General features: G+C 43.0%; 1 protein-coding gene across 5 annotated transcripts in view; it reads right to left on the bottom strand.

Annotated features, from left to right (window-relative positions):
- LOC139766338 (major facilitator superfamily domain-containing protein 6-like) overlaps positions 1–26,344 on the bottom strand; it is a 283,394-nt gene that overhangs the window by 137,169 nt on the left and 119,881 nt on the right. Inside the window, exons 1-2 of one of the 5 annotated variants that reach the window (XM_071694874.1) lie at positions 25,045–25,192; positions 23,041–23,632 (exon numbers count right to left, since the gene is read on the bottom strand). The exons of 1 other annotated variant lie outside the window; for it this stretch is intronic. The gene's annotated coding sequence lies outside the window, so the exon portion shown is untranslated. 3 more of the 5 variants (XM_071694860.1, XM_071694867.1, XM_071694884.1) reach the window with 3 other exon arrangements.

Here is a 26,344-nt window from a genome sequence, read left to right as displayed (position 1 = left end):
GGCCACATTCGTTCACACTCAGTCTCTAGCTGTCATGTATAATGCACCAAAACCACAGCTACCTTTCCACATTCAGGCACCACAAAACTTTCCATGGTTTACCCCAGACGCTTCACATGCCCTGGTTCAATCCATTGACACCACGTCGACCCAGGTATACCACATCGTTCCAACTCACTCTATTCCTTGCACGCCTTTCACCCTCCTGCATGTTTAGGCCCCGATCACTCAAAATCTTTTTCCCTCCATCTTTCCACCTCCAATTAGGTCTCCCACTTCTCCTCGTTCCCTCCACCTCTGACACATAAATCCTCTTTGTCAAAACCACACTCTTTTTATTACCACACATCTCTCTTACCCTTTCATTACTTACTCGATCAAACTACCTCACACCACATATTGTCCACAAACATCTCATTTCCAGCGCATCCACCCTCCTCCGAACAACTCTATCTATAGCCTGCGCCTCGCAACCATATAATGTTGTTGGAACCACTATTCCTTCAAACATACCCATTTTTGCTTTTCAAGATAACGTTCTCGACTTCCACACATTCTTCAAAACTCCCAGAACTTTCGCCCCCTCCCCCCACCCTATGATTCACTTCCGCTTCCATGGTTCCATCCGCTGCCAAATCCACTCCCGATATCTAAAACACTTCACTTTCTCCAGTTTTTCTCCATTCAAACTTACCTCCCAGTTGACTTGTCCTTCAACCCTACTGTACCTAATAACCTTGCTCTTATTCACATTTACTCTCAGCTTTATTCTTTCAAACACTTTACCAAACTCAGTCACCAGCTTTTACAGTTTCTCACCTGAATCAGCCATCAGCGCTGTATCATCAGCGAACAACAACTGACTCACTTCCCAAGCTCTCTCATCTACAACAGACTGCATACTTGCCCCTCTTTCCAAAACTCTTGCATTTACCTCCCTAACAACCCCATCCATAAACAAATTAAACAACCATAGAGACATCACACACCCCTGCCGCAAACCAACATTCACTGAGAACCAATCACTTTCCTCTCTTCCTACACGTACACATGCCTTACATCCTCGATAAAAATTTTTTCACTGCTTCTAACAACTTGCCTCCCACACCATATATTCTTAATACCTTCCACAGAGCATCTCTATCAACTCTATCATATGCCTTCTCCAGATCCATAAATGCTACATACAAATCCATTTGCTTTTCTAAGTATTTCTCACATACATTCCTCAAAGCAAACACCTGATCCACACATCCTCTACGTTTTCTGAAACCACATTGCTCTTCACCAATCTGTACATGCCTTTACCCTCTCAATCAATACCCTTCCATATGATTTCCCAGGAATACTCAACAAACTTATGCCTCTTTAATTTGAGCACTCACTTTTATCCCCCTTCCCTTTGAACAATGGCACTATGCAAGCATTCCGCCAATCTTCAGGCACCTCACCATGAGTCATACATACATTAAATAATCTTACCAACCAGTCAACAATACAGTCACCCCTTTTTCAATAAATTCCACTGCAATACCATCCAAACCCGCTGCCTTGCCGGCTTTCATCTTCCGCAAAGCTTTTACCACCTCTTCTCTGTTTACCAAATCCTTTTCCCTAACCCTCTCACTTTACACACCACCTCGACCAAAACACACTATATCTGCCACTCTATCATCAAACACATTCAACAAACCTTCAAAATACTCACTCCACCTCCTTCTCACATCACCATTACTTGTTATCATCTCCCAATTAGCCCCCTTCACTGATGTTCCCATTTGTTCCCTTGTCTTACGCACTTTATTTACCTCCTTCCAAAACATCTTTTTACTCTAGCTAAAATTTAATGATACTCTCTCACCCCAACTCTCATTTGCCCTCTTTTTCACCTCTTGCACCTTTCTCTAGACCTCCTGCCTCTTTCTTTTATACATCTCCACATCATTTGCATTATTTCCCTGCAAAAATCGTCCATATGCCTCTCTCTCTTCTCTTTCACTGATAATCTTACTCATCCCACCACTCACTATCCTTTCTAATCTGCCCACCTCCCACGCTTCTCATGCCACAAGCATCTTTTGCGCATGCCATCACTGCTTCCCTAAATACATCCCAGTCCTCCCCCACCCCCCTTACGTCCTTTGTTCTCACCTTTTTCCATTCTGTAGTCAGTCTCTTCTGGTACTTCCTCACACAAGTCTCCATCCCAAGCTAACTTACTCTCACCACTCTCTTCATCCCAATATTCTCTCCTTTTATGAAAACCTCAACAAATCTTCACCTTCGCCTTTACAAGATAATGATCAGACATCCCTCCAGTTGCAGCTCTCTGCACATTAACATTTAAAAGTCTCTCTTTCGCGCGCCTATCAATTAACACGTAATCCAATAACGCTCTCTGGCCTTCTCTCCTACTTACATACGTATACTTATGTATATCTCTCTTTTTAAACCAGGTATTCCCAATCATCAGTATAATAAAAAAAATAAAAATAATATATATATATATATATATATATATATATATATATATATATATATATATATATATATATATATATAAGAACGTTTCTCCTCATCTCCTCAAGTCAGAAAAAGCCGAACAGAATTTTTTCCCGTTAGCCGATACGGTAAATTGTGATGACAGAGGAGAGCAGGGTTTAGTGGCCTTTTGCAAATCAAACTTTTTACCAGTAGACGCTGTTGAGTGTTGACTCTCTTAAGATCAATGCCCTTCCAAGGACTTTTTTTTATCCTCGAAAATCAGGTTTACCATTTTTTTGTGTGTTTTTGTTTTTACTTGTTTCACAGCAGTTGTCGAGTTCACAGGAGGAGCTAGTCGCAAGACGGTGTCTACTTCCACCCTGCTTCACCTAAGATCAAGCTTGTCCCACAGCAGGTAGAACCTGGGATGTTGCATGTGTTGCACTCACACATCATTTGTCAATGAATTCAAATCAAACCGATATGGGGTATCTCCTCGCACAGGTATCTGAGAACATTGGATCTGATGCAAAAGAATATGAAGGAATTCAGAACAGAAATAGACCATTGGGTCCTAAGAGATCTGTATGTAATAGTGGAATAGAAGAGAAACTCGTGGATCAGTTTAGTAAGCGACGAAAGACACATTTTTGTTGGCGAAGAACCTGTAAAAATATCATTAAGAGAGGCGTAGATAATGTCAGTCGTGGATTTGAAGGGAAATCTTTATCCATTGTATCCACAAACATATCTATAGAACTGCTTTTTAACCATCCTATTTGGTGGATCAATCCACACACCAGGATCCTGTACGGGAAAAAAATACTTCGCCTCACTTGAGGTAAAACGTTCGCCCCAGGTTTGCATCCATTACCACGAGTGTAATCAGACTGATTTAAGCTTAAGTAACTTGTTAGCTTAACATTATCAACGCCTCTGATAATTCTGAACACCTGCTTAAGACCACCTTTTGACCTTCTCTTTTTTTCAGCTAAATAGACTTAAGTCGCTTTGTCGGCTGGCATAGGGTTGGCTTCTCAGTCCAGGAGTCATCTTGGTAGCTCGCGTTTATGCTCTTTCAATTCTGTTTATGTCTTCCTCAATTATCTTCACCAAAACTGAACATAATATTTCGGTGATTTGGTAACTGTCGAAGTATAACCCTTATCTGTGCCATGTGATGGTACTTTTGTTAAGAACATATTTCTTACTGAACTTTATCAAACGCTTTATGAAAATCTAAATAGATTGCATCATATACTTTACTTTCATCAAACATGTTGATCATATTACAAAAGAAATCAGGCATACTTGTCAGTAAAAAAAAGTGAGTTCGTCGAAAACCATGATAAGAATCGTTTACTGAGAGGTTGTCTTCTAAATAGTTCAAAGTTTTATCCCAAATGATGGTTTCCATATGTTTACCAGCAACAGACGTGAAGCTGATTGGACGATAACTTCATGGCAGTGAGTTATTACCCTTTTTGAATATCGTTGCTACACTGGTAAACTACCATTCCTCAGGAACATTTTCCGCAGCAAATAGCTTATTGAATAGAGCAGTCAAAGCCTTAAATATTTAATCTTTAGCCTCTTTCACTGTCCTCGAATAATACCTCTCAGAGTCTTCTGTTTTTTTCCACATCTCATTCCATATAGCGCTGATATTATATCTTCATCTTTTATGTCAAAATGTTGCAAGAAGTTTTCCCTTTCTCGCACTGGAACTGGTTTCGGCACATGAGTTTATTTTACAATTTTTCTTAATCAATAGACCAGTTGACTGGGTAATGACTCTGTTACTTCTAGCATAGTTATTAAATATTTTATGGTTTCTTTTACTATTTAACAATATGTGCTTCTTAATGCGTTTATTCTGGCGTATTAGTCTTTTAGTTTGTCTGCACTCCTCCGTCAGGACTCATTTTGAAAAAAGGCCGTTTACTACGCATTGGCGTATTTGTCGCCTCCACTACTTTGAAAATTTTACTGAAGCTTTTCCAATTTTCCAAGCTATATCCAAGTACTTTCTAGTTATGATATCACCCGAAGATTTGCCTGTCAAGAGCAATGCAAGGACCACTAAAGATTGTAAGTCCAAAATATGGTATTTCTAAAGACATGGTGACTAGTATTACATGTGACGTTTAAGATTATCTCTAAGTTTTTTGCCAGGGATCACTCATACAGAACTTTTCTCCAACTTCAACATTATCAACGATAGCCTCATCTGTAGCGATAACTAAATCTGATTGTGTTAGGCGCTATCAAACAAATCAAGGTGTAGCCCAAGACTCGTGATACTGAAAAGGAATTTTCCCCATTTAGATACTGGTATGTTAAAATCTTCAATTGTAATCAAATCAAGTTCATCAAAAAATGTTGCTATTTGATCATGAAATCTTTCGTCTACCTCTGGTGTCTGTGCCAGTGGTCGATTAAACTAATCCTATCATCATTTTCTTCCAACAAAAATGGAGTCAATTTTATCAAGAGCTACATTTTCCAGTACAGGATTAAGACGAACTTTAACGAAGAGCAAAACATCAAGGCCTATTTTATTGTCCCCATCATTACTAAACAGAGTAAACCCAGGAATTGCATATTCGACAAGGAAATCTATATTGTTAATATCTAACCACTTTCAGAATTACCAGTCATAACATAGTTTTCTGTTAGATTTGCACTGTATAAAGAGGCTGTCGAAAATGATACTGGGCTGTGAAACAGAAGCCTAAAAAGTATAAGTAGGCAAGACAAGGAGACGAATTTGAAACGAGTGGTAATATACAAATAGGGGGAAGCAGATCCACTTATTCATCGTAATGAAATGTATCAAGTACATGAGCACAGAGAAAGTAACATGAGCAGTGCATTTTAAGATGTCAATGCAACGTTTACTACTCAGTGGTTGAGTATGAGCTGCCACTCCTAGCGGCTAAAATGAAATTTACATTGTCTGGTTGATTACCGAGAGTTGATCTTTTGTAGCTATCATGTGTTGAACGGAATAAGTAGGTTTGATTACGTTACATGTGAACTGGGAGTCAGTGGTTATCGTAGTTTTGATGGACGATAAATTTCTTGATACCACATGTAGAACTGCATGCAGAAAGGAATTTTCACGGCTGGTGGCCTCGTAGGAAGGTAGCACGGAAGGAAGATGTAGATTTACTGCTGGAGCGAAGGACTATCTCTATCATGTCCTGTCTATTGAAGCCTCATCTGAGGACTCAGTGGAGTGCTTTAGTGTTCCCAGTCAAAGCTACATTTGGTTGTTTAGAGCACTTGTTTTCCATATCTAGTCCTTTTCTTAAACGTGCGGGCTAAAAAGATAGAATCTACCTCACCTACACCAACCTGAGTCGGGACAGTACACCACTTATCTTTAAAAGTCATGGTGAGATATAGTAGTGCGACGGGAGTCCACACAACCATGTACCTAATGCAGGTTTTGCTAGCGAAGTTCATGAGGGATCACTGCAAAGGCCAAAGGAGGCAACACAAAGCATCAACAAGAGGACCTTATGCATGTTTCATCAACTCCATTACATGATGCTATGTGTTCTGCTACAACACAAGACAACGACGGTAGTGTTACAAAGGGAAAGTTGGACAACTTAGGTGACGTCATATGCCAAAGATGTTGCTATTGTGCGTACAGGTCACAAAACTGGCCTGACTGTTGCCTCAGTTTCGCATTTCTTATCTGCCTGATGTGACAAAAACAACTTCAGAGAAACTGGTTTGCTTTTGCGATATTTTTGTTTGAGTTTTTCTTATGCAAGTCGCTGTGTGTGTGTGTGTGTGTGTGTGTGTGTGTGTGTGTGTGTGTGTGTGTGTGTGTGTGTGTGTGTGTGTGGGTGTGCGGTGGCGTGCGTGCGTGCGTGCGTGCGTGCGTGTGTGCGAGTGTGTGCGCGTCCGTGCGCGTGTGCGTGTGTGTAAACCTACTTGTCGCGCACAGGAAGGGAGTTTTATGCTGAACCTTTCCTGTGCTCATGCAACTTTTATACTTCTCTTTTTTGTATGCATGTACTAACTCCTTATACAATTCATTCCACTCCTTCACTTCTCTCACGCCATAAAAACACATGTTTACATTTCTTTAACAGGTTTCTTGGCTAACTTCATATCATGTCCTCTGGTTGTTCAATCCCTACGTCTTTCAAAGAACTGCTCACTCTCAACGTTGTTAATCAGGCTTTTAGTAAAAACTAGAAGGCTGTGATCATCCTTCACCCTTTTCCTTCATATGGGAAACCGTAAGGCCTTTTCCTGTTTATCTGCAGCAGCTTTCTTAATTTTAGTACTATTTTCATATATATATATATATATATATATATATATATATATATATATATATATATATATATATATATATATTCATACAATTTATCATTATTATACTTTGTCGTTGTCTCACGCGTTAGCGAGGTAGCGCAAGGAAACAGACGAAAGAATGGTCCAACCCACCTACATACACATGTATATACATACACACCCACACACGCGCATATACATACCTATACATTTCAACGTATGCATCATATACATACACAGACATATACATATATACACATGTACGCATTCATACTTGCTGCATTCATCCATTCTCGTCGCCACCCCGCCACACATGAAATGGCAACCCCCTTCCCCCGCGCGAGCGTGAGGTAGCGCTAGGGAAAGACAACAAAGGCCACATTCGTTCACATTCAGTCTCTAGCTGTCATGTATAATGCACCGAAACCACAGCTCCCTTTCCACATCCAGGTCCCAGACGCTTCACATGCCCTAGGTCAATCCATTGACAGCACGTCGACCCCGGTATACCACATCGTTCCAATTCACTCTATTCCTTGCACACTTTTCACCCTCCTGTATGCTCATGCCCCGATCACTCAAAATCTTTTTCACTCCATCCTTCCACCTCCAATTCGGTCTCCCACTTCTCCTCACTCCCTCCACCTTTGACACATATATCCTCTTTGTCAATCTTTCCTCATACATTCTGTCCATGTGACCAAACCATTTCAATACATCCTCTTCTGCTCTCTTAACCACACTCGTTTTATTACCACACATCTCTCTTACCCTTTCATTACTTACTCGATCAAACTACCTCACACCACATATTGTCCTTAAACATCTCATTTCCAACACCTCCACCCTCCTCTGCACAACCCACTCGAAACCATATAACATTGTCGGAACCACTATTCCTTCAAACATACCCATTTTCGCTCTTCGAGATAACGTTCTCGCCTTCCACACATTCTTCAACGCTCCCAGAACCTTCGCCCTCTCCCGCACCCTGTGACTCACTTCCGCTTCCATGGTTCCATCCGCTGCTAAATCCACTCCCAGATATCTAAAACACTTTACTTCCTCCAATTTTTCTCCATTCAAGTGTACCTCCCAATTGACTTGTCCCTCAACCCTACTGTACCTAATAACCTTGCTCTTATCCACATCTACTATCAGCTTTCTTCTTTCACACAATGCTAAACTCAGTCACTAGCTTCTGCTGTTTCTCACCCGCATTAGCCACCAGCGCTGCATCATTAGCGAACAGCAACTTACTCACTTCCAAGCCCTATCATCCACAACAGACTGCATACTTGCCCCTCTCTCCAAAAAGTCTTGCATTCACCTCCGTAACAACCCCATCCATAAACAAACTTAAATAACCATGAAGACATCACGCACCCCTGCCGCAAACCGACATTCACTGGGAACCAATTACTTTCCTCTCTTCCTACACGTACACATGCCTTACATCCTCGTTAAAAACTTTTCACTGCTTCTAGCAACTTACCTCCCACACCATATACTCTTAATACCTTCCACAGAGCATCTCTATGAACTCTATCACATGTATATACATATGCATATATCATATACATACAAATCCATTTGTTTTCCACGTATTTCCCGCATACATTCTTCAAAGCAAACACCTGATCCACACATCCTCTACCACTTCTGAAACCACGCTGCTCCTCCCCAATATGATGTTCTGTACATGTCCTTAACCTCTCAATCAATACCCTCCCATATCATTTCCCAGGAATGCTCAACAAACTTATATCTCTGTAATTTGAACACTCACCTTTATCCCACTGCCCTTGTACAATGCCACTATGCATGCATTCCGCCAATCCTCAGGCACTTCACCATGAACCATACATACAATGAATTTCCTTACCAATCAGTCTACAACAGAGTCACCCCCTTTCTAAATAAATTCCACTGCAATACCATCCAAACCCGCTGCCTTGCCGGCTTCCATCTTCCGCAAAGCTTTCACTACCTCATCTCTGTCTACCAAACCATTCTCCCTGACCCTCTTACTTCGCACACCTCCTCTAACAAAACACCCTATATCTGCCACTCTATCATCAAACACATTCTACAAACCTTCAAAATACTCACTTCATCTCCTTCTCACTTCACCACTACTTGTTATTACCTTCCCATTAGCCCCCTTCACCGATGTTCCTATCTGTTCTCTTGTCTTACGCACTTTGTTTACCTCCTTCCAAAACATCTTTTTATTCCCCCTAAAATTTAACGATACTCTCTCATCCCAACTCTCATTTGCTCTTTTTTTTTACTTCTTGCACCTTTCTCTTAACCTCCTGGCTCTTTCATTTGTACATCTCCCAGTCATTTGCACTATATCCCTGCAAAAATCGTCCCAACTTTATTATACATAGATATATATATATATATATATATATATATATATATATATATATATATATATATATATATATATATATATATATATATATATATATATACATTCTTTTTCTTTCTTTCAAACTATTCGCCATTTCCCGCATTAGCGAGGTAGCGTAAGAACAGAGGACTGGGCCTTGAGGGAATACCCTCACCTGGCCTTGACAAACTGGTGCGTCATTTACGGATTATGATTTATTGTGCTTTTCTTTTATAATTGCTTCTACTACCGGCATGATTAATAGCTTTTATCTACACTTGACATTGCATTACTTATTACCATTACAATTATCACTTTCATATACTTTTGACGTTTGGAAGGGAGAAGCAAGTTCTTTTTTCAAGACGGATTTGAGACTAATCCATTAGTTTTCTACCATCGGAAGGAAAAAGGTAAACACTCCGCGCTATCAGAAAATATTCCAGGTACGTGTAGATTTGCACCCCCTGTTAATAGCACGTATTGCCTGTGAATAACCAGGCATGTCACCCCACGCAGTGTGGACTTAGTGGGGTCACAAGACTTCCCGTACCTCATGACTTGGGCTCAACGAGGAAGTAATGTCTTCCCTACCTTGTAGTCTAGGATCAATGAGGAGGGAATGCCTCTTATACCTCTTAGTGTAGGCCCAACGAGGAATTAGTGTCTTCCTTCCCTTGTATTATGGGATGAGCGAGGAGGTAAAGCTTTCGTTACTTCGTGGTGTAGGGGTCAGCGAGGCAGTAATGCGCTCCGAACTCCACGGTGTGGGTTCAGGGCAGCAATAATGCCTCCCGTACCAAAGTTTAGAATCAGTGAGGATGTAGTGCTTCATGGTGTGGGCTCATCGGGGTAATAATGCCTCCCCTAACTCACAGGGTAGCCTCTGGGAGGCAGTAAATGCCTTCGTTCGGCTTGTCTCTCTGTATAGTTCCTTAGCAGTTGGGTCTTGCACATCACAACTCTGACGAGAGAGTGTTGTTTTGGGTATTACGATTGTGAGATATATCAAATTTCTCTGCTTCATGCATGCTCACGTTCATATCTTGTCGATTACAGATATCATCACTCTGTCGTGACCAAGGAATCACATATCATTCCGTTGTTTACATGCAACGCACATTTCCACTTACTGGCAGCTGAGGGACAGCTGGACCAGTCTTTTCGATGTGTTCTCTAACCACCTACGCAGTACCCCTAGGTCACACCGTCGTAACCAAGGGTCGTACCATTGTGCACTAGTATCGTAACGTCGTGATGAAGGTGTAGGCAGTCAGTAAGATCCCTAAGAGTTATCTCATTAAACCGATTGCAAAACGCACAGGTGGGTTTAACCTGATGGAGATATACTACTTCATTAACATTCGCAGGTTACTAGTGCTAGCAGGGAGTGGATGGCACGAATCACACGGTACATGGTGACAGCTGAGTTCTGTCTCCCGGAACGGCCTTCACAGAGGGCCAGTGGCACATGTAACTCCCTTCCCGGTCGTGCCGACACCAGCAACTTGAGTGATGCGCTCCGGGTTGACGAGGTACGGTGATCCAGTGAGGACGAAAGCAAAGGTAATCATGTCTGAAGTGAGGAAAATGATACTGTGATTTGACAGGAGGACGACGGACGAGGAGTGACCTTACCTAACTCTGGTGTGAAGGTGATCAGGATGGGATCATCCTTACCTCACTGTTGCCCATGGCTGTCGTACCCAGCGTTTCTGTTGTCGCTGGCTACCCAAATCTGGGTTGCTGTTACCTATGGTAATTCAGCTTAGCATCCCAGTCACCTATGGTGGTCTCATCGTATGCCCATGTTAGTCATGACTGCCCAGCAATGAGTCCCTACCATGTATGGGCTATCAGCCTCGTGTCTCTATCACTTACGACTCTTCAGCAGTATGTTCCCGTCACTCATAGCTCGCCAACCCTTGTCACCCATGGTCTTATAATCCTACTCTGTCAGTCACAGCCTCCCAGCCTAATGTCCCTGTCACTCATGGCTACTCAAATCTACGTGCGTCACCCTTGGCCTCCCGACCCTACATCCCTGTCACCCATGGCTCCTCAACCCGTCTTTGTTATCACCTATGACCTCCTGTCCCTCGCTCCTAGTCACTCATGGCCTCCTGTCATGCTTCACTCTCTGAATTCCTTTGTATTCCTTTGTATCTATGGCCGTCCAAACTTGCTTCCCTTTCACCCAAGCTTTCAACCATAAGTCCATGTCATCCAATCATTCCATAATTTCCTTCCTATTTCTTAAGCATTCCAATGTTTGGTCCCTTCAATTGGGTAGTCCGATCCTTAGTTCCAGTTACCGTGGACATTCCAAACCTACTTCCCATCTACTATACATTCCAACCCTGCGTCTCTGGTACCCAGGCCTTCCAACGTTGCGCCCCTATTCCTGAGTACTGAGATGCACTGTTCGACGTACACATGTCCAGTAACCGGTTTTTACGTAACTAGTTTTGTATAACTTGTTTTTCCTGTAGTGTCTGAGGCGAGACCTTGCGAAAAGTAGCACCAACGATACCACACGAACCTGTCAGACGAGTTGTGGTGCTTCCTTGAAACTTTCAAGCTTTGAATAGCCATTTAGGCTGTAGGTAACCTATAGTAAAGAGGGCTCACATGACCATTACACAAGAGGTCTGGACCCTCCATGGGAAACGAGAGTGACGTAGCTCACGTGTTTATGTTAACTAAACGAAACGAAAATTCAGGTTCGCATTTCTTTATGTGTTCTAATGCCATGTTTATGGCAGACTCACAGAAATACTCGAGGAAATGTCAGAAGACAACGGAATATACAATGTTTCTATTTCGTTGCTGTGTTGGACTTTGAGGAATAATTCAATTTCATGTACATTTTGAAGACATTTACGAGAATATTTATTCACACACACACACACACACACACACACACACACACACACACACACACGTTGAATTTATAACAACAAACAAGCATTGTCTCTCAAAGACACAAACATATGGAAACATCCATAATACAAACAGACAAGCCTTCAGTTACAAACATAGTGAACGCCCCTACCCACAAAACCCACAAACTCGTACCACAAACACAATCATTACTAACATACCCCCAGCAGACAAACGCACACTGTAAATGCGCAACCCTCAGGCACGCATACCTGCTAAGAAATATAAAAACAGAAATCTATTCGTATTCACGTCAATGAGCACACACTTAGGTAAGCATTTATACTCGAACACACACACACACACACACACACACACACACATACACACACACACACACACACACATATATCCTGGGCCCATCTAACACCAACAACCAAGAGGCCCTCATTCCGCTGAACCTGCCCACACTCTCTGACCAACCCCGGCAACTCACATGGCAGTTTGGCAAAAAAAAAAAAAAGCTGCAGACACACCCCAGTCACAGATACCTTCTCCCTGCGACGCTACCTCCACCACGAACACACCGTTCGTCCCCACAACCGACTGGGCTCTTATCAGAGCTGACGGAAAACAGGTTTAAGAACAGTCCTATACCTACCATCATGAACTTCATAGACAACCCATGAAGAAGTGCATAGCTATGCAAGCGAACAGTTTAGTTTTCTGTGAGTTAAACTATGTGGCATGGTGGCGGCTACTGCATTAATGCAACTATTTATCCCTTAACGTTCGTTGAAGGTCACAATGTATGAACCATTACCATTTATTCTGTACACATCCCTGTTACATCTGCCATCCTGTCTATGTAGTACATGTGCCTCGCCCACAATGCTTATCCAAAGTGTGGACATATCCAGGTCACCCTAATCTTTTAATCTCTTGCATGATTAGTTAACCACATAAACTATTATGACCTCCCAGTTCTGTGATGTCTGTAATACCTCAACTGTGCATTGTCACCCGATCGGCTACCTAAATCCAGTAAACCGTTATTCACTTACTTGATTCACACACACTCACACACACACACACACACACACACACACACACACACACACACAGGCCATATATACAGTGAGGGCGTGTATGGTCTCACAATCATGTTGAACGTCGGTAGACTTACTTTTTCTCTTGTTGGCTGAAACGGTTCCGGCAACAGAATGCCTAAATCAAGGCCATCTCATTTACGCTATTCACACACACACACACACACACACACACACACACACACAGGCCATATATACAGTGAGGGCGTGTATGGTCTCACAATCATGTTGAACGTCGGTAAACTTATTTTTCCTCTTGTTGGCTGAGACGGTCCCAGCAACAGAATGCCTTAATCAAGGATATCTCATTTACGCTATTCACACACACACACACACACACACACACACCACACACACACACGCACACACACACACACACACACACACACAAGAATGTGTGTTTTTTACCAATTGGTGGGTTTACCTTGACGATGACGACCTTGAATTTTTTTTTACAGATACTATACGGGAGACAACTACCAACATGGGAGATACTACTGCCTGGGTATGGGGAGGATGAGTGAGCCAGTACTTCAGTGACTTTTAAGTTTCCTTCCCTGGCCGTGGTTGCTCTCCTTTTTTTTTCTACCCCCACATACACTTGAGACGTTGACATTTAAGTCCACAAGCACGTAATCTCTCCACGGTATACATAAAACCTGGACAACAGGCAGTGAAGATTATACGCTGGAATTGTTCAGTGGCGAAATCTTGTCATTATAGATTCAAGAGATGGATCTCCACGGGTGTAGAGCTCTCTTCCCATAATGTACGAAAAGATGAACACCACACACACACACACACATAGATTATAGTTATGTAACAAGAAAGTAGCTAAATAGGTAATTGATAAACAATCTAACACACAAAAAATAGCTAAGTAGGCATTTGACAGCTAATTGCATGCACACACACACACACACACACACACACACACACACACACACACACACAGAAAAAAAAAACACATTCCTTCACAAATATACGAGCTGAAGAAAACAGTGACAGACAGACAGACAGACAGACAGACAGACAAACAGACAGACAGAAGAGCAGACAGACAGACAGACAGACAGACAAACAGAGTGAAGGACACTCAGACAGACAAGCAAACAGACAGAGAGAAATAAAGACATATAGACACTGATGCACACAAACACAAAGGCATAAAACCACAAACACACACATACACACATCTACAAACTCTACTACACGTGCCAAATCACACGGAGACATACAGTAACTAGGGACTTGAAACATCAGGGATAGGCAGGCGAAAGCATAACATCTCCTTCTGCAGCATCACTCACGTCTTCTTCACTACGGAAGGGAGACACACCTACCCAGTTCTCCTTCATTACACCTTCGATAAACCTACATTCACATCATCCCTGACAAGTACACTCTCCTTACACCCTCGACAAATGCATCTTTGATTCAGCTCTCCACAACACTACCTATAACCTGGTTTGGAAAAAATCATATCATCGAAGCATACTCTATCTTAACAATCCACATCTTCACTATAGTAATTTAATTCGAGACACGCGAGACCTCATTCCAGGACAGGTCTTGTCTTCCTCCTACTGTCCGCTTCTGTAGTGAAGCATGGTCCACCATCCGTGTATACTATATACTTACAACTTGTCAAATGAATAACTCTGGTGAAAGTTTTGTCCGTGCAATATTACATCCTCACTACAATACCATGATGATGTAATGTGCACAACACTGATTCACTAAATTGCCATAGACAAAAGGCGTGCCATTCGACACTAACGACGGGATTATAACGGGTTAAGACGTAGGCTACAAACTGGAATGGTATTCACCTGGCACATAGAACACCGCTTATCATCACCCGACTGTCTCCTGAACACCAGTGGCTCTTCACCTGATCCTCGCCAATTAATTCAAAGGCCATTGTGGCTACACCTTCGATAACCAAGGGCCTTTCAACGAACGCTTACGAGTCAAGTTAAAAGGCATCTTCCTCGTAACCTTATCATCATTTCCCCTAGGCATCACAACCCTTTGACCTGAGACAAGAAAATGTTGCCTTGAACTGCAAGGGTCAGGTCAAGTGCATTTTTACTATGCTTTGGGTGGGAAAAGAACAGGAAAATGATCTATATAAAAATGACAATATCAAAGATAACAAAAATGGAGAAGACAATCCAATGCTCTCCTCCCTTAGTGGAAGACATAATCACGGTATAAAAGGAGTAATCCAGAGAAATCCTCAAAAGGTCAATGATAACTTCAGCTGTCGGGGATTCTCACGACAGCTGCAGTAAGAGCGGGTTGCCTGGGGGCGCTATCGGTAATTCGTGGAAGCCGAGTTGCAAAACAAATGTGACGTTTGTAAAACCAAAGTATTGGTGCTGCCGACGCTGAACATAACACTGTTGTCACAAGTGAACCCAACATTGTCACCAGTGCTGAGCACAGCACTGTTACCAATGACGCAGTACTATTACCACTGACGCACTGCTGTTACTACTGACGCAGTACTGTTACCAATGACGCAGTGCTGTTACCACTGACGCAGTGCTGTTACCACTGACGCAGTGCTGTTACCACTGACGCAGTACTGTTACCACTGACGCAGTAGTTACCACTGATGCAGCACTGTTACCACTGACGCAGCACTGTTACCACTGACGCAGTACTGTTACCACTGACGCAGCACTGTTACCACTGATGCAGCACTGTTACCACTAACATAGCACAGCTGCCGCGAACAGAAACAAGACTCTTACTGCTAACACAGCGCTGTTACCACTAACCCAGCACCATCGCCTTAAACAGACGTGTTACCAGTAACACAGCACTTGCCTCTAACACAGCACTAATACCATCGACAAGAATGCTAGAATGCTACAAAATATCGAGAACAGCACTGTTACCACCTTTCAACATGGAACTGTTACCACATCCTACCACATATCTGCTGTCACTGTCACTTACCACAGTCCAGTACATAGCCACTGATGCTACCACCAGCCACACTACGTTTACAGACACTCAAGAGAACATGATTACACCTGATAATAAAACATTGCTGCCCACATAAGTCATAATACCCCCAGAGAAAAGATTATTCTCACTCCCTGTACAATAACTCACCGTTACCCCCGACAAAAGAGCACTACTGACCCCAGACAACAGGACACTGTTATCTCCGGACAACAGAACACTGTTACATTTGGCCAATAGAATACTATTACCACCGGACAACAGAGCGCTGTTACCCCGACGAAAGTTCACTGCTACTCCCAGATCAACATATCAATGCCAACACCACGCAACAGAGAAACACCACCATTCTGTTTTTACCAATTGACCGAAACACTGAGACAACCTGTTTTACCTTGGGCAGCCAGTCAGGGTGACCCACATTTCCTCATCTGTTCTGTCCTGAAGAAGCACCGTGGCGTCCCCCGGTGCCATGCGCTACACAGGTAACACCGGCCACCTGTTCAATGTGAATTTGAGGGTCTGTGACGTCAGAGACCTCAATGTTTACGATACCAAATTCGTTCCAGATCGGCCCAGTTTGGTTTCCACACTCACTGAGTCTTTTCTAAACCCATTCCCAATATGGATTAAGCGAGAAACGCTGTGTCAGTCAACCTGTGAAGTCAGATGCCTTGACGCTTATTTGAGAATGCCTACACACATGCACACACACTGCTGTGAATATATACGTATGCCAAATGAAACTGTTTGATGAAAAGAGGTGAAAAAGAAGCCTACTTGTAGAGTCAGGAAGTGATTGTTTATTTATGCATTGATAGACATCCTACAAGTCATATAGACATAGTCCACACACACACACACACACACACACACACACACACACACACTCACTACATCCGGCAGACGCTCCTTGAATTCCCCACCGCATCAAGCGACTGATGCACAGCAGAGAAATCGTTTGTTCAACAGTCACGACAACGACCCCTACAAGCAACTTCGCAACAAAGTGCCAAGCGAAGCAAGAGTTGCGAATGAGGCGTATTACCCAACCAAAGTAAAAGAATTAAGTGGCTATGATAAGCGAAAGATATCTCCCCTTTCCTTGTGGAAATCAACTTAGAAATGAGGAGGCCGCATGCCAAGTTAAAAACCACTTTGACAATATTTGCCAATGATTACCACAACTCGACATCAGCTTCCTCCCAGCATACATAACAACCTCATTCCTCCAATCAAAATACAGGAATGTCAATCAGCTAAGCAGATTAAAAACCAAACGCTCAAACACATCCATAGATCCAGTGAAACTATACAAGGAATTCTGCAATGAACTGGACCGCAAACCGCCATAATCAATGTTTCATTCACACAGTCTAAGTCCCCCACAGCTTGGAAGACAGTATACGTCACTTCACAACCTAAATCCATCAACCCAGGCTCTCTTATTAGCCTATGCCCTGTTGCCATCACTTCAATCCACGGTCTAATTTTTGAAAGTGTAGTGTATGAATGGGCTTATGGTGATATTGCTGAATCAATAGACCCTCAGCAGTTTGGAAACACGAAGTCTTTCTCAACTACTCACTGCCTTGTCAGCCTCCTAGACTTCACCATAACATGTAGAGGTTCAGGACCTCGTAGGAGCTCACCGTCGCAGACTTCACCAATGGATTCCACTTGGTAAACCATAATATCATCATAAGTCAAAAGCCGTCTACCTGGGGCGACGGGTGTGTCTCATCTAGTGGCTAGTGGATTTACTGATCGGGTGACACCTAGCCATCCGCTTTAGCAGAGCTACCTCGATCTTACTGCCCCGAAAATGTGGTGTACCACAGGGCACCAAGATGGGGCTTCTCTACTTCCTCATCCTTATCAATGATACCCTGAGGGACACAAAACAAAGCTGGAAGTACGTAGACGATTCCACTTTTCGCATCATCATCAACAACTACTCTCTTGACTTCAGATCCCTTTATCACATCATCAACAACCTTCACGAGTGGACTATGGCCAACGATGACACCATCAATCACACCAAAACTGCGATGATGCAAGTCAACCTGGGTGCAGACATCCTGCCTCGTGACATCATCCTAGGCCTTGACGTCCTCCAGATAGATTGAGACTTCGAACAATTTGGTTTCACTATAGATGACGGCTTGAATTGGAAGAGTCATGTCAGTATTATCATTAAATCTTTATCAAACGTCTGTACCTTCTCCGCTGACTGAAATTACTAGGCGTCCCACCATTTGAGCTCGGAGATGATGCCATTTCATTCTACCTAAGCTCACCTACGCCTTCCCAGCCTGGTCCTCCTCATTAAGAGCCACACAGAGGGACCAGCTGGAAAGAGTGCAGAAAAAAACATACAGAATCATCCTGGGCCATTCTTACACCAACAACCAAGAGAACCTCATCTCGCTGAACCTGCCCAACCTCTCCGGCCAACACCGGCAACTCAAAGGGCAATTTGGCAAATCCCCGTCATCAAGATCTCTCTCTCTCTCTCTCTCTCTCTCTCTCTCTCTCTCTCTCTCTCTCTCTCTCTCTCTCTCTCTCTCTCTCTCTCCACCCACCTCCTCCCCCTACCTCCCCTACCTCCCCATCCTCACATACCGCTGTTCGTCACCACAATGACTTGAATCAACCAGAGCTCTTGCAGACAGATATTAGGAAAGCTATACCTACTGTTGTGAACGTCATAAATAATCCGTGGACAAGCGCATAACTAAGCAAGTAAAAAGCTCAGTTTTCCACTGGTTAAGCTATGTGATATCAACTGCAGTATTACTGTAACTATTCATCACTTAATTTTCAACCAAGTATACAGTGCCTAATCTATAGTATTTACATTGCACACATTCCTGTATATCTGCCACCACGACTATGTAGAAGTACCTCACTCATGTGCTTATCCAAACCGTGGAAATATCCAGCTCCAACTTGATCTTAAGCTCTTATATGATTAGTTAATTTGCTGCTATTATGACCTCCCAGTTATGTATTATCTTTAATACCTCAACTGTGTATTTTCAGGTGAATGGCTGACTAAATTCAATAAACCGTTATCTATTTATTTACTTATTCACACACCCACACACACACACACACACACACACACACACACACACACACACACACACACACACACACACACACACACACACACACACGCACGCACACATTCCCTTGAACTCAAAAAGGCCAACATAACTTTCATTCTTCCAAAGCTCACCGCTGCCTCCTCCCACCCCTGGTCTTCCCCTGTCTCCCCCATGTAACAGTGGCTGCTAGAGGAAGTACAGAGAAGGGCAAAACGTAAGATCATACCCGGTGTCTCCCACACCATTTATGCAGAAGTGCTCAGCACACTGGCCTTTGCAACTCTCTCTCTCCAACCATTTCCTGAACCTGAGCCAACAGTTTGGGAAGAAGCTCCCGCAACAACCTTGCCACCGTCACTTCCTGCAGCCAGGGATCACCTGACCCCGGCTTGCAGCTAGGCATCACAAACACATCAGGACCATCTACGAAACCGGCCCATTCCAAGTGCAGATTGCCAGCGCAACACTTGTGTAAAGACTGTCTGAACAACCTCTTTTGTCAACAGTGTCTACATGTGTGCACTTTCTCTGAATATTTCAAACCTTACTCTGAAGTTATTTCAGTAACCCGATAGCCATCATCATTAGAATCTTTATCATTACTAGATACAGACACAAGCTCACTTACACAAACATCAGCTCATTTACTCACACATTAGATCAAACACACACACGAGTCCACGTAGACACACAAGATATTACTTACACAGACTTAATACAATGGCCTATGGAAATAGGCCAACCCGAGGTCGATCTTCATATGGGCTCGAATTTTGGATATAACGGTTGGCCTAAAACCCAACCCAGGAGTTCATCCTCCTCTCGAGGCTGGTCGATAAAAGTGTACCTGGCTTAGCTAGGTTGTGTGTGTGTGTGTGTGTGTGTGTGTGTGTGCGCGCTTACATACATAGGAGTAAAAGACATGCCATATACATATATATGACACTTTACACACACACACACACACACAGATATATAAAGATATATATATATATATATATATATATATATATATATATATATATATATATATATATATATATATATACATATATATATATATATATATATATATATATACTATTCGCCATTTTCCACGTTAGTGAGGTAGCGTTAAGAACAGAGGACTGAGCCTTTGAAGGAAACCCTCACTTGGCCCCCTTCTCTGTTCCTTCTTTCGGAAAATTAAAAATGAGAGGGGAGGATTTCCAGCCCCCCGTTCCCTCCCCTTTTAGTCGCCTTCTACGACACGCAGGCCCCACAGACCTTTCCATAGTTTACCCCAGACGTTTCACATGCCATGGTTTAGTCCATTGACAGCACGTCGACACGGTATACCACATCATTCCAATTCGCTCTATTCCTTGCACGTTTCTTACCCTCCTGTATCGTTAGGCCCCGACCATTCAAATCTTTTTCACTCCATCCTTCCACCTCCAATTTGGTCTCCCGCTTCTCCTTGTTCCCTCCACCTCTGACACACAAAACCTTTTGTCGATCTTTCCTCGCTCATTCTCTCCATATGTCCAAACCATTTTAGCGCACCCTCTTCTGCTTTCTCAACCACATTCTTTTTATCTCCACATATTTCTCTTGCCCTTTCATTACTTACTCGATCAGACCATCTCACGCTGTTGCATATTGTCCTCAAACACTTCATTTCCGACACATCCACCCTCCTCTGTCCAAAACTATCTATAGCTCATGCCTCGCAACCATATAAAGTTGTTGAAACTACTATTCCTTCAAACTTACCCATTTTTTCTCCGAGATAACGTCCTCCCCTTCCACACATTCTTCATCGCTCCCAGAACTTTCGCCCCCTCCCCCACCCTGTGACTCACTTCCGCTTCCATGGTTCCATTCACTGCTAACTCTACTCCCAGATACTAAAACATTTCACCTCCTCCAATTTTTCTCCATTTAAACTTACATCCCAGTTAACTTGTCCCGTAACCCTACTGAACCTAATGACCTTGATCTTATTTACATTTACTCTCAACTTTCTCCTTTCACGCACTTTTCCAATTCAGTTACCAAACTCTACAGTTTCTCACTCGAATCAGCCACCAGAGCTGTATCATCGGCGAACAACAACTGACACTTCCCAGGCCCTCTCATCCCCAACAGCCTGCATACTCGCCCCTCTCTCCAAGACTCTAGCACTTACCTCTCTAACCACCCTATCCATGAACAAAATAAGCAACCATGGGGACATCACAAACCCCAGCCGCAGACCGACCTTCAGTGGGACCCAATCACTCTCCTCTCTTCCTACTCGTACACATGCCTTACATCTTTGATATGTATGTATGTGGGGCCAAGTGAGGATTTTTTCCCTCTAAAGCTCAGTCACCTGTTCTTGACGCTACCTTGCTAACGTGGGAAATGGCAAATATGTTTGAAAAAATATATATAAATGTATATATATGATAGGGTTTATAAAGATTTGTTGGGAGAAAATCAATTGGGACTGAGTATTTTCAAAGAGAGTAAGGCGTGTGTGCGAGTAGAGTTGGTGAGTCGTTCCACGTAAAGATGGGTCTCTAGCCAGGGTGTGTGATGTCACCATCCATGGCTGTTTGATCTATTTATGGATGGGATGGTGGAGAAGAGCGAAGGAAATTAGGTGAGAGAGAGAGAGAGAGAGAGAGAGAGAGAGAGAGAGAGAGAGAGAGAGAGAGAGAGAGAGAGAGAGAGAGAGAGAGAGAGAGAGAGAGAGAGAGAGAGAGAGAGAGAGAGAGAGAGAGAGAGAGAGAGAGAGAGAGAGAGAGAGGTTTGGTGCGTGTCGGAGGTGGGGAGGCCTTGGAAGCTGAGACAGTTGCTGTTTGATGATGACACGGCGCTGGTGGCAGATTCTCGGGAGAAACCGTAGGAGCTAGTTTCTGAGAGAGAGAGAGAGAGAGAGAGAGAGAGAGAGAGAGAGAGAGAGAGAGAGAGAGAGAGAGAGCAAACGAAACGATGGTGGCCTTCATTGGACATGCAACTGCTCGCGCCGTCTTGGCTACTATGAAAAAAAAGAAGGAACTTCATTAAGAACATCAGATATCATCTAATTCACCGGTGAAGGCACATGCTGAGTATGATGTACATTTCGTGTTTGGGCATTATCAAAAGTACAAGATATGCTTGAAAATGTCCAGAAAAGCGTAACTGATTTAGTGCCAGGACTATGAAGCGAGGCCTGTAAGAAAGGGTCGTAGGAACATAGATACGGTGTTCTATCCATATTCAATGAGGCTCTGTTAAGTCACCAAGAAGCCATTGTTTCTGCAGCATTCAAAAACTTTTTCACGTATAGATACACTCTTGAACACACACACACATGGATGCTATAATCGGGAACAATGGGTTAGACCCTTCATGAGAAGCCCTTCACTCATATATCTTTCCCTAACAGGTGGGGACATTCAACGATGCAGGAAGCTGCCTGCTAATGTTATAAATAGCAACACAATGGAACAATTTAGGACGAGATTTCACAAACATTTCCCGTCGGTGAGTTGTCATCATAGAGAAGATACAAATGAAGGAAGATTCTCGTCCCGTTCGGTGGATAACCTCGTCATAGGTCTCTCTCTCTCTCTCTCTCTCTCTCTCTCTCTCTCTCTCTCTCTCTCTCTCTCTCTCTCTCTCTCTCTCTCTCATCATATCCACATACTCATAGCTCCTACGTCGTCAACACGGGTCGCCGGGAGAGACGTCGGCACTTCACACATCAGACTCAATAGCGTAAGTGGCAAATACTCACGGTGGTGCGGTTGCTCGGGGGGTCGTGCTGCTAGGAGACGGCTGACCTGGATGCAGGTAGGAGAACGTCCTGCTTCCGAAGAAATGCGATCCGGATACGTCGTGTGGGAGCCGAACACAGGAGCAGGCCTTTCTCTGAGACTGTTTTTGTGAACATATATATGTATATGTATATATATATATATGAATATATATATATATGTAGATATATATGTATCTGTTGTTTGCTGTGCCCTGTTAGCCTCTGTGTAGGCTAGACGGTGGGTACCACGCTCTCTTATAAGGCAACAACCACTCCACCTTATTGCTCGGGTTAATATTGTCAGTGTGTAAGCGGATGTGTTCTGTCCGATGCACTATTGATTCTCCTTCAGACTAGACTGTAATTACCTGGTTGTTCAGTGTGAACGAGGTCATGTGACGACTGCACACTGCCTATTAAAGTTCTCAGCGATGATTACCCTTCGTACACATATTCTTAACTAGTACTTTTGTCCTGTTGAAATCTCTGTCTAGTTCTCGTTCATTTCCACGTCAATATTCTCGTTTCATTGATCACCCATTCTGTCCATGATATTTGCTCCTTGAAAAATCTGAAATGAGACATGCTTTCAGTGTGTGAACTACAGCTAGGAGCAGGTCAGACGCCTCACACAGGGCCTGCTCGGGCGCCTTGCTCGCTGCCTGGGCGTTAAGACCTGTTGTTCTAACGGCATTGTGCACATTTCTTACCAGACACATCAAAATATACCCTGATAATTGGTTTACATGCAGGCTGGACACTTGTAGGTTGAGCATAACCTTCAGCAAAGCGGAGCTGACCTGAGTCCATTACGAGATGGCCGACTAGCGTCATTGTTGGGGAGGCTAAAGGCTTCCGTGTTTATGCAATGCTTGCAGCACAAATCGCACCGTCCAAACGTGACATGGACTCCATCGATACAGCACAACAGTTAACTCAGAAAGTAAAGGTGAAGTCTTAGAGGAGTCCAGATGGAGTGCGTCTCAACTTAATATTTGCGGGTTGACATAGCTACAACTGAGCAACATGGTACTTAGGGAATGATGGCTCTTCGAACGCATTACAGGAAAACATATACATATAGTGGCTTGTTTTGATATGGTTATAGCCAACGAGTCATCTCGTTTTGAATCTGCAGTTCGTTTGTCAGATTTTTTTTTTTATTTATTCATTGTGCCTATGTGGGTAAATCTGTGGCAGATTACTCAGTGTCAGTTACATCTTTAGGAAGACTCAGATCCCCGTAACGCAGCGTAAGGTAAACAAAGTTTTGTGCTCACTCTTGTGTCAGTGTCACATTACCAGGCGAGTACCAAGTAGGTGCTCGTCAGTTTGTGCAAGCGACACCTTCAACTTCCAGTCATTATTTATCTACAAGTTTAGTAAGTTAACCGCTGCGGTGTTGGAAAGTAAGCGTATCATTATACGTTAAACATGCTTATTATCGTCTAATGTAAGGCTGGTTGATTACGCCCAAGAGGTTGAACTCGACCAGTAAAGCTAAACAGTCGAAGGCGATGGCAAATTTTGTGTCTAAACTGGTTCGAGTACAGCAAAGAAATGAACTCATTAACGCTGTCATAAATGCCTGCTCAGTACGTGCAAACGGTTGTACAAAAACACAGTACATTTAACATATGCACTCTGAACAACGCTTGCATGATGTAAAATGTAACTAGTGGCTTGTTGGGAGATTACAACTTATGAAAATGCTCAGTAGCTTCGCTAAATGTCAGAATGTGACATAAAGAGAGCTCGCTGACATGCACACACTCTGCACACCTGTGGCAACAGATGGTCTCATCAGCTAATCCTTGCAGATGTCATGGTATCAATACTCATAATTCCCTTTCTTTTTCTTGTCACTATTTTTTTTTTTTTTTTTTTTAGGTAGAAGTTCCACTCCGTTTAGTACAGAAGCCTCATATGGGGATAGCTACCTACACCCTGAGGAGGGGAACACAAGTCGAGAATGTCACTGACTAAGTTTCATGAACTTTCGGTTTCTATGACGAGGCGAGTGGAGGAGGACGAGAGCGGTGGGTCGCGCGTGGCAGCGAACACCAGACTGGTGGCTTGTCTGCTGCCTGTGCACGACTCAACTCACTCTCTCCCCGACCCTGGCCTCCACTGCCTCCCGTCACTTACTCTGCCAGCGTGGAGAGTAAGCTGTATTACGTCCCTCCCACCCTCCTGCTGTCCGTCACCTTCGTTCTACTCCTCTTCATGCCACTGTAGCCCATTTAGATCCCATCAAACACCATTACATTCACTGAACGACGTTCGAATTTCAACTTATAGTCTTTGCTCGTGCCTGAATCTCTATTCTTTTCATATTCAGTCAGAACATATAGTTTCTACAAACTGTAAGAGGACTCGGGTTCAGGTTCTCATACTCTCAATTATTAACACAGGGTTATGTAAATGGGGAAGCTTTGAACCACGTAATCTTAGATAACTAAATGTGAAAGGTAGAGTTTACGTAGCGTTAAACATTTTGTGGTCATTTGCCATTTAACACTTGTTTAAACTGATTCTTTTTTATAAAACTATTGTTTGACGCATAAGATTTTCATGAGAAGTCAAGCGTATCTTAAGTAGAATGTAGACACTCATATTTGATAATAGGAGATTAACACAATGATTAATCTTTCTTTGAGCGGCCTTAATCGTATAACATTCATTGTAATCAGCTTACATTAGGAACAGTACTGTAAGCATTGTCTTGTTTGCATGTAGTATGATGAACACAAGAAAGTTGATAAAAGGGTTCAAGAGAAGAACGGAATTTACAAGAGACGATTACAAGCAAGTGGTTGTGAGAGAGAGAGAGAGAGAGAGAGAGAGAGAGAGAGAGAGAGAGAGAGAGAGAGAGAGAGAGAGAGAGAGAGAGAGAGGGGGGGGGATCAGTGTCATACCGATCTGGAGTGGACACCAATTGCATGTGACTAATAACTGAATAGTTGCACATTTCAAGTCACACCTGCACCAGCCGCTGTGCTCCTGACTTTGATGTCCAACACACACACACACACACACACACACACACATATATATATATATATATATATATATATATATATATATATATATATATATATATATGGTGTAACAGAAATCCGTTCCTATAAAGACATTTCGGCAATATGATGGCAACGCTCTTAGGTTGCTGACAATGTAGCGCACCGTTTTCTTACACCAGCGGCAACAGTACTGTCTTCTCAGAGGAAATTGAGATAAAGTGTTCACCGACATCAGCAAAAGTATATCATATAACGGATTT

Source organism: Panulirus ornatus, chromosome 4 (assembly GCF_036320965.1).
Source record: "Panulirus ornatus isolate Po-2019 chromosome 4, ASM3632096v1, whole genome shotgun sequence".
Taxonomy (NCBI): Eukaryota; Metazoa; Arthropoda; class Malacostraca; order Decapoda; family Palinuridae; genus Panulirus; species Panulirus ornatus.
This window is presented reverse-complemented; position numbering and strand designations above follow the sequence as displayed.